Source organism: Lepeophtheirus salmonis, chromosome 12, assembly GCF_016086655.4.
Source record: "Lepeophtheirus salmonis chromosome 12, UVic_Lsal_1.4, whole genome shotgun sequence".
NCBI classification, from domain to species: domain Eukaryota; kingdom Metazoa; phylum Arthropoda; class Copepoda; order Siphonostomatoida; family Caligidae; genus Lepeophtheirus; species Lepeophtheirus salmonis.
The window spans coordinates 11957041-11966959 of NC_052142.2; the positions used below are offsets into that span (position 1 = coordinate 11957041).

Sequence of the window (9919 nt, forward strand, 5' to 3'; positions counted from 1 at the left end):
ATTATTCTCAAGCCCCTAAGATTTTTTGCTTAATTCCATATTGACTTTCATAAATTAAAATATATAGAAATAAATATACTATATGTATATGGATTTTACCAAAAGATTCCTAGGTTAGATGGAGTAATTGTAATACTTAATCAGTTCAACTTCATCTAACCAATAAAAGGAACATTAAAAAAAAAAAAAAATACTAGAAATGCCATCAACTTACCTACCAGTTACCATTTTCATCTACGATCACTGACTTTGATCGTACGTCATTTCTGACAAGGATTGTGACTCCCCTTAGTTGGATTTAGTTAATATTATATTTGAAGAGAAATTATTATATTTTGATTCAATGAAAGACAACCCACCTATGTTGCGTATTCTTATGTCCTTTAAACAGACTACCTCTGGTAGGTAAGTCGATGGCATTTCTAGTATTTTTTTTTTAACGTTCCTTTAATTGGTTAGATGGAGTTGAACTGATTAAGTATTACAATTACTCCATCTAACCTAGGAATCTTTTGGTAAAATCTACATACATATAGTAGATTTATTTCTCTAGGAATCGCCGGGGGGAACATACATACATCAAGTTCAAGAGAATAACTCCCGAGCGTACTGTCCATGTGCTATGGCGATTCCATTTTTTCTTTTTAATTTACGAAAGTCAATATGGAATTAAGCAAAAAAGAAGACACAGAGAGAAAGTGATAAGATAACTTATTGAAAATGAACAGGACTGTTTCTTGAGCCACGATCAAGATAACCTAAACGAATACATACTTGAAGGATCCAAAATAAGAGCACGAAATTTGAATCGAAATATTAACTCTAAAAATCTAAATCTCCTAAGGCATTTGGAACAAACGAATTTTAATAATATTACAAATGAGATGCAGATAGAAAATAGACAGTCAAACAACAAAATAGAAAACAGACTATGTTTGGAAGTTTTATCATGACATTTTTACATCCAGAGTAAAAACAGTTAAAGATACTTCATCCAACCAAAAAAAAAAAAAAAATTCTAACGAAGACAAATTCTCTCACGTGATTTTACAAAATCTAAAATCTGCCGATACATTGAAAACAATCTAAAATCAGACAATACATTGACAATTACCTAAAATCTGACAAATATCCAGGTTTTTCTAGATTTACTACCGAATTTTGTAAACAGTTTCTGGAACTAGGTTAATATCTTTAGGAGAAGGTCTTACAAGAGAGCAAAAACGTGAACTTATAAAATCATTTCCTAAGGGTAGAAAAGATAAAACAAAAATAAAAACTTGAAGCCAATAATTTAGTTAGAAACTGAATATAAAATTTATTTTCGTTTTTTGACCGAAAGAATAAAACCGATTTTAGAATATATTCTCCCTGAGACTTAGTTTGGTTTTTGTGCCGGATGCGATCATGTCCTTAAAATTTATAGTCGGTCAGGCAAAAGAAATGAAGAATATACTGCACTGATATGTTTCGATTAAAAGAAATCTTTTAATTCGATCGAGCACAACTTCATCATTGAAGAACTTGCTATGAGGAACTTTCCTGCTGTGTTATATTCCACAATAAACAAACTATTTAAATATGCTGATTCAATTATTGATATCGAAAATACATCAAAAATATGGTTAGAGCGTAGAGTAAGACAAGGAGATCCACTGAGTCCTCTTTTGTTTCTTACATATGTTACACGGCTTCAGAATACATTGAATACGTGTCTTGAAGGGATGGAAATAACAAGGAAAGAAGATTTCTTTCCTGATGATTGCACAATTATCCTGAATGGAAAAAATATCATTGAGAATGCTTCACAGTATAATTGACAATTTTTAAAAGAAGTCAGGCCTGAAAAAAAATATTTCTAAGTCTCCCTTGATTACAAATATGTCCACCATACCTCCTACCATGAAATCGTTCAAAATAGCAGAGACAGTCACCGTAGTGGAAATACAATCTCATTTAGAGATACAAGTACTGAAATATATAGAATGATCAATTCCAGAAATTAAAAAAAATATTTTAGACCGAATTTAAATTTGAACATGGAAGTAATTCCAAGAGTGAACCATTTCCTAAGATGCACGGACTATAACAAAACGCTAAAAAAACAAATAATTCTGGTATCTTTTTATTCAGTGATTCTTTATTCTTGTGAAATTTAAATTTTTTTTTTTTTTGGGGAACAAATCCGTAATAAGGAATACGTTCATCAACTGCAAGGAAAAATGAATGAGATATGGTCTTGCAACCTCCACAATCTCGCCTAACAAATCTGTTGAAAATGAAGTTTATGTAAGAGTTATATCGAATCATCCTTGCATTTGTTCTAGAAATGTAGTAGAATTGATTCTGTAATAAATATTGTGGAAATAAAAATAGAAGAGGAGTACGGTATATAAATTAAGTAAGAAGACTGGCCTGTAGCTATGCCTCCCACAACAATGGCTTACCTAAAAGCAGACTCAGTCGTAACTAAAAAAATATGTGAAATATATTTCACCGAACGACAGACAAAGTTGTAAGAACATCTGGCATCGATGATTTTATAAATAAATAATTTTTAATATTACGGTCGTTTAAAGTTCTTTATTTTAAACAATTATGGCACGAATAGCTTAAGGAACTGAATTTAATAAATTATTTACTACTAGTTTTTATTATTCTCTTTTATTCTTACCGAGTACTTTGAGAGTGAGGGACATAAGTAGGAACTTATTTTATAATGAGCCACTCATTACTGTAATTTATACAAAAAATATGTCATTTTATTAAAAGTAAATATATTGTAATAATTGATTATTTAGGCGATTAAAAAGTAAGCGAATAACGATACTTTGGATCTTATTAGGTAATACCTCTTCTTAATCAATAGAAATACAAGATAATACCATAACGCGTGTATGACTGATGTTTGACATCCACCAAGCTTTTAAAAATAGACATCATAGTATATGAGTGGTTGCGTATTTTCTCAAAATCTACTTTTTTTGCCTGTACGATACATTAAATTGAAAATTCTAGCAATAGTGACGTCATAGACTATGAGTAGTTGCGTGTTTTGTCAAAAGCTAGTTATTTTACACAGCAGTTTTTTGTACGATACATCAAATTGAAAATTCTAGCAAGCCCAATTACATGATAGTTTAACCTTGTATTTTTATTAACCAGGTTCTTAATCATCCATTTGATGTTATGCAGTCTTTACTATCAACTCAATTAAATATAAATTACTTGTGAGTCATCGATCGTTGCTGAATTAAATAAGAAAATTAATATCGAATAAAGTATATGATTATAACTATTTATCATTCAGATTTCCCTATGTATGTAAAGTGTTTTATATGATTCGATAAACCTGTGCAACACGATAAATTATTTGAAGATATCGGTTTTTTATCCATAACTTTCCTCTCAATGTGTTCTAACGTGGAAGTACGCTGGGGATTTGATACGCTACAACCCATATGGTTCGAAAGACAATATGACGTTTCTTCGCCGTCCACACATCCACAGACGGTTTAAAAATTTTAGTGAATCCAATGCTTAGTTGTTGTCTTTTTGTCACCATCCTACGTTTTTTTTTAGTTGTATGATTTTGATAATGTTTATTCATAGGTTTTCTACCTGATCATTTTACTAATTTTATTAAAGATTTTCATTTTACTAATTTTATTGAAGATTTTCATATTACTAATTTTATTGAAGATTTTTATGAAATGTGATTAACTACTACATGGTATTATAATTATCGTTTGACTCACCGTGCTAGTTAACTGTTGTAATGACTTTAGTTAAGGGTTTTAATTCTAAACTAAAATGCTTATTTATATATGTTTTTATATATGTATCTTCTCTAAACGAATAAATTCTTTATGTAAAAAAAAAGAAAAGTCTTTTGATTTGCTAACAGCTCGATAGATATTTACGCATTACATATACACAATATATAATAGGTACTTAATATATCGTGAAAGGAGGATTCGCCTGGAACATTTTTGCCTTGTATGTAGCCACCTTGTGGCATTTTCGCCTTGTACGGGTTTACCATGCGACGTTTTAGCCTTGATACTTTCTTACCTGGGATAATAATAGAGGGAGTACAAACTCTTCTTAGTTATATATTTGTTTTGATATTTACCATTGTATTCCAGCTCTGAGAAATTAGAAACAAAAATGTAAAAAAGCTAGACCATAACAATTCTTCAAACCTTAATTAATTATATAAAAATAATACGTACATTTTTATTCTAGAACATTAGTATTCTGTCTATATGTATCTCTTTGTTAAATCTAAATGTTATTATGATAATTTTTTGTAAATATGAATTCTAAAATAAAAGAGTCAAGATTTTGTATAATTATCTTAATATGTGTACTTGAATTTCTCATTTTTTAGATTAATTATCTGCTAATTTGATTTTCTGTTGTGTAGTCATAAAAAAAATAGGGTTGGAAAGTTTTTATGACCTCTATCCCTTTTGAATTTTAAAGTTATGATGCTTAATTTCAAAAGTTTCCTTTAAGTTAATTTCCTCATGGGATACAGAAGAATAAAATCATCAGTTTTTATTTTGAAAAAAGTGTATGTTTGTTAACGTTTTAACAACTTTATATAGTCGACTAATTGCAACTGATGTACTAAAATGACAAATACAGAAGGGAATTATAATCAACTCACTATTGATACATTACAGTGATTTTATGAGGGAATAAAGTGATTTGAAAGAATTATAAAGATAAATACTGGATTCCAGTACTTTATCTCAACAAAATATCTAACTTAATACATCAATTATTAAAAATGTTTTCGGTGATGTATCTGCAATCCATCTTAAAAATATAAAAAACTAAAGACTAAATGAGATATCTTATAGTGATAAATAAATATAATTACTATTATATAATTACAGATCCCCAGTTTTGATCTTTAGTTTAGTCGGACGCCCTTTGCTCTATTTAAAGGAACTTAGCGAGACGGCTGGAAAGATTGAGGTGCCAGATTAATATTGTCCGATACTAGTTTATAAATTATCGTCCATCCGAGATATCTCCGGTTTTAGCATCCTGCGGAGAAGATTCTCTTGATGTTTTAGGAAGATTAACCAAACAATTGCTCGGTTTTCTCAAGTTCCTTATACTTTTAAAGTCGTCGATATACAATGTCCCATACTAGGTATGGTCTCTCTGAGTATTTATGAGTTTGATATTCACTGTGAAATAATAATTATAGTTAGTATTATATTATTAAATTATATTCAACCTTTAAAACTCAAACTGTGAAGATCTCCTTATCCTATTCAATTCTCAAAGCTAGACAACTCTACAAATCCATCAAGTTCTTGTATTTACTATTTATCACCACTAAAAAAGATGCTTTACATAGGAAGGATCTTGAAACTATGCTTTCCTTCCATTCGTTAGGATCCAAAATCCTCACAGTATAGGAAGATGGTTAATTGCCACCTAGAATCACAAAATATGCATAAGATATAAACACACAAGACTGGAAGATAATTTACTACTGAGGCACAGTGAGAGAATTACAAGTGAAGGGTCAACGCGAGCACAGCAAAATCTATGATTGTGAATACTGATAAGTTAATGAAGTTCGTTGATAAATAGTATAAATATATCATGTTCACAAGTACATGTAGACTTTCATGGACGAGATCCCCATCTTGATCTTTAACTATAGTACAATCCTTGATGTAAGTAGAGAGTTCAATATCTCTTAATGGCATTTTAATGAAGAAATGGACTGCATATGAATGCTAATGATTTTTTTGCAACGGAACGTAGCAGTAGCATTCCGTGATTCCTCCACAATGCTTTGAAACCTACGTATTATTTATATATAACTAATTAAGGTTTGAAGAATTGTTAATGACTTGCTTGTTTGCATTTTTGTTGCTAATTTCTCAAAGCTGGAATACAACTGTAAATATTCAAAACAAATATGTAACAAAGAAGAAGTAGTATTCCCTCTGTTATTATTATTAAGGGAAAAAAGTCTGAATTCAAAACAGTGCAAAGCCAAAACACCTCAAAGTGAAAGCGTCACACGGCAATAACGGATCAAGGCGAAAGTGTCACAAGACAAATTTGTATACTGCAAAAAATCACGGCGAACCCTCCAAGAGCCTTAATGTATTACAACTTCTTTTATGAGGAGCTTTTTCCTATCGCCAATCAATAGTAAGTCTGAAAGCGAAGTTTAATATATGATGACAACAATTGCCTTGCACAATTTTCTCTTGAAATATGAGTTAGGTAATTATATTCCTGATCATTTACTAGATCATGAGGGTCTAAGTGGAGAAATGATGGAATTTCAAGGGCACTAGAGTAGTTCTAATACTGGCTTGTCTCCTAATATTCATGTTCATACTTCTATGTATTTTCTAATTAAAAATACAATAAATTGATCAAAGTTATTAATTTCTTTAGAGACTTAATATTCGGTTGTAATATTCAGCAAACTTTTAGGGAATATTTTAACAGGGTAAATTCATCTGTACCATGGCAAAACGACATGAATATTAGTTTTCTGTATATAATTTTTTTTTAATTGGAACACCCACAAGTTACAACTATATTTATAAATATTTTTTTATACATTAATATTTAGATGATTTATAAATATAAATCTTAATTCTTTCGGTATTTCCATAGGCTTTCTTATTAAGCCTTTACTAAAATACTATCCTCACTTATTAATCTTTTTTTTTAATAATACAACTATTTTAGGATAATTAGTTTAATTTTTTTGAACTTTTGCCACTACTATCGTTTGAACTGTCGATACATATTTTATTTTTGGAAATGCGTTGGTCAAATTCAAATATGGGGATCTGTTTTTTTCTAAATTCGGTTAAATGAATAATCCAGAATATCAGAACTATTCACACCTAAATTATTTTGATACATTTCCCATTTTAGAAAAAAATTATTGATAATTCGTTTGCTCGACTTGGAATATGAGTATATTGAGCTGGCAAATATTCAATAATGTAAATCTATTGGAGTTTATATAATATGTGGGTATTAGTTAAGTTCTGCATCATACAAATTATAACTTTTGTCAATTAATATTGACTTGAGCTCCAAATTTTGATCTGAACAGGGGATTCATTATGGCCGTTAACTTGGAGCAAGACCCTCTCAAGCACAATGCCCATCCAAATTTCCAAGGGACAACTCTATTTCCAAATCAAATTAACTCTAGGTATATGAGAATGAAATGACAATTAATATTCAGTTGAGTCATTATTTGAATTATATTTACTAATGCCGGTCACATATGAAGAAATAGACAATGAAGGAATCGTCTATAACCGTTAAACCCAAGAGATTCTTTTCTCCAATGCCGTAGTTGAACCCTATCACCTATTATCACAAATTGCTATAAATCAGATCTCTCATTCCAAATCCTTTATTTATTAATGTACATTATTCGAATTTTTTGAAATCGGTTCGAACTTGCACATTGTATGTTATAACTTTGAACATGTTTCCCGTACGATAAATGCACATTTCCAGTCTTCCACCAAATAAACCTATTTAAAATGAACACAGTATCTTCTCCTACTACTTATATACTAAGATGATCGGTTGAGCGATTTTTACCACAAGGAAAGACTAGAACTAACCATACAAAATATGTTCATAGTATTTTTTTTTAGAGGCACGCGCCTTAACACGTATTCTGCTCTTCCCAATGTATTCCGAACCCAAATTACATTTTATTTTTATCCAATGTTCTAGGAGAATTAAAAAAATCGAATCAAGAATCAAACACAAAAATTAGTTTTTCTTTTACTTTTGCGTCTACTTTATCGATTTTGCTTCATATAAAAGATATGGCTTAAGCAGTTGTTCTTTAAATTATTTGAGCTGCATATGAAACGCGCTATATTGCATTTTTCTTGCAATTTAAATGAATGTCACTGAGTTTATGCGATATCTTAAATTCACTACCATCTTGAATGAGAAGTTTTTGGAAATGTGATTCTAAACCTCAGCTGAACATCTGTCATCCCTTGAAAATATAACATATTCTGTATCTAGTACATGGTACCGAGCTCTATCCAATAATTGAAATGAATCAGGAAATACACAACCATTATTTGAAGGGTCATGTGGATTCACAAACGAGTAAATTTTGTCATTTAATGACACTTGAGATATCAGAAAATACATTTTCCATGTCCATACGGATTCCTCACATTCCAAACCCATGCTTCTCCATTTCATTTACAATAGAAAAAAGTAACTCCTTTGTGATGTTGTTATCAAGATAAAAGAAGATTGGCTGCCCCAAGTGACCGACTAAACCCCGCATGATTATTATTTCCAATTTCTTACATCGACCAACTATAGGGTAACAGTACTAATTTTTCATCATCTTCAGAAATTAGGAGCATCTCTTTCAAGGCTCTAAATGTAGGGATCACTGAAGTGTTCACGCACTCATTTAGTGTTATATTGATTTTTAAGACAAGATTGACAATATAGTTGTATAAATTCTTTGCCATATGAAATAAACATTCCGTTTTGCTTTTAAATGGGAAAAATTTGTTGAATGTATTCATGGTTCCTTTTCGAAGTCAATCATCAAAGTATTTGGATTTAAGGTTGGGTCCAGGTTGGCCAAAGTATCAAAGAGTCTACTGTATTTATGTCTTCTGATATGCCAGGAAGTAGTGTAAAAATTCAGTTCTAAGATTCCCCCCCCCCTCCAATAATTTTTTTTCGGAATGATTCAAACTGATATTTAGACAATCTGTATTAAATCAATATATCAAAATTTTGAAAGATTAAATTATAACGGAAAAATTGTAAACTGTTAGATATAAATTTATTTCATATATATAAAATATACATACAAAAATATTAAGGGTCATTGATTACTACATTACGGTATCCATTCGGATAGAACTCATTTAATCAAAATTAGTATTAGGTATACAAGTTGGCTGGCTTTGGTCTGACTTAAACTATTTCTGCGTTCGGAAATAATTTGTTTTATCTTGCTAAGACACGTTCAAATTGGACAGATGTAGCAATAATGCAGTGATTTTTCATTAATTCATTAAGTGTGGGATAAATAATCCCTCCACTTTGCCACCAGACATGAGGGTCTGTAGGTCCTGATAATAAAGATTCTGCAACAAAAGAGCAAACTTTTATAATTGCATGTGAAGAGCCATTATAATATCCTAAAGTCTATCTTTAACTAATTTGAAATTGGATTTGCTAACTGAATTTGAATGGATGAAACAAGCTTAGGATGTTTTAAATTCCTGTTCCTAATGTAATTCTACAGATTTTTTCTAATATATATATATAATAATAATAATAATAATATCTTGAAATTCAGGCCTCCGTAGGCTTGTGTAATTCGCCTCTTATACCTCTAAGCTTGTTCCAAAACCGCCTACTCTATCAAGGACACTATTGAATAGAAATGGAAGGGCGCATAAGCTGTCTTGTAAAATTATTGGGTTAAAAAGGTTGGGGTAAATTCGTTGCATGGTAATATTCGGGCAAGCAAACTATTGAATGATAAAAGAAGTTCCATCTTATATACTTACACACTACAGCACATGTCAGGTTAAATTCTTGCACACACGCTTCTATAAGCATCAAAGATCCCTTGTAATATCCCATAATACAGTCTGGTTCACTAGATAACCTGATGCAAGAGTTCACATGTCAGTTCATCATCCCTTATATCCTAAAACTTATATATTGTACGAATAATGATATACCTTCATTAACTTGTGCTCTAATTAACTTATTATTAATGTAAGCGTTCATTTTAGTTAATAAATGATAATTAATTTAGATCACCTGCACAACCAAGATCAATTTAAATCAACGGCAGTGGAGTTTAAAGTACATTGGGACTCAGCACTTTCAC

The 9919-nt window shown here is 30.5% G+C and overlaps 1 long non-coding RNA gene across 1 annotated transcript; it reads right to left on the reverse strand.

Annotated features, from left to right (window-relative positions):
* Positions 1 to 2648: 2648 nt before the first annotated feature.
* LOC121127070 (uncharacterized) lies at positions 2649 to 6592 on the reverse strand. Its single transcript, XR_005867492.2, has 2 exons — positions 5258 to 6592; positions 2649 to 5207 (listed from the first exon to the last, which is right to left on the reverse strand). It is a non-coding gene; the product is annotated as an uncharacterized lncRNA (long non-coding RNA).
* Positions 6593 to 9919: the final 3327 nt, after the last annotated feature.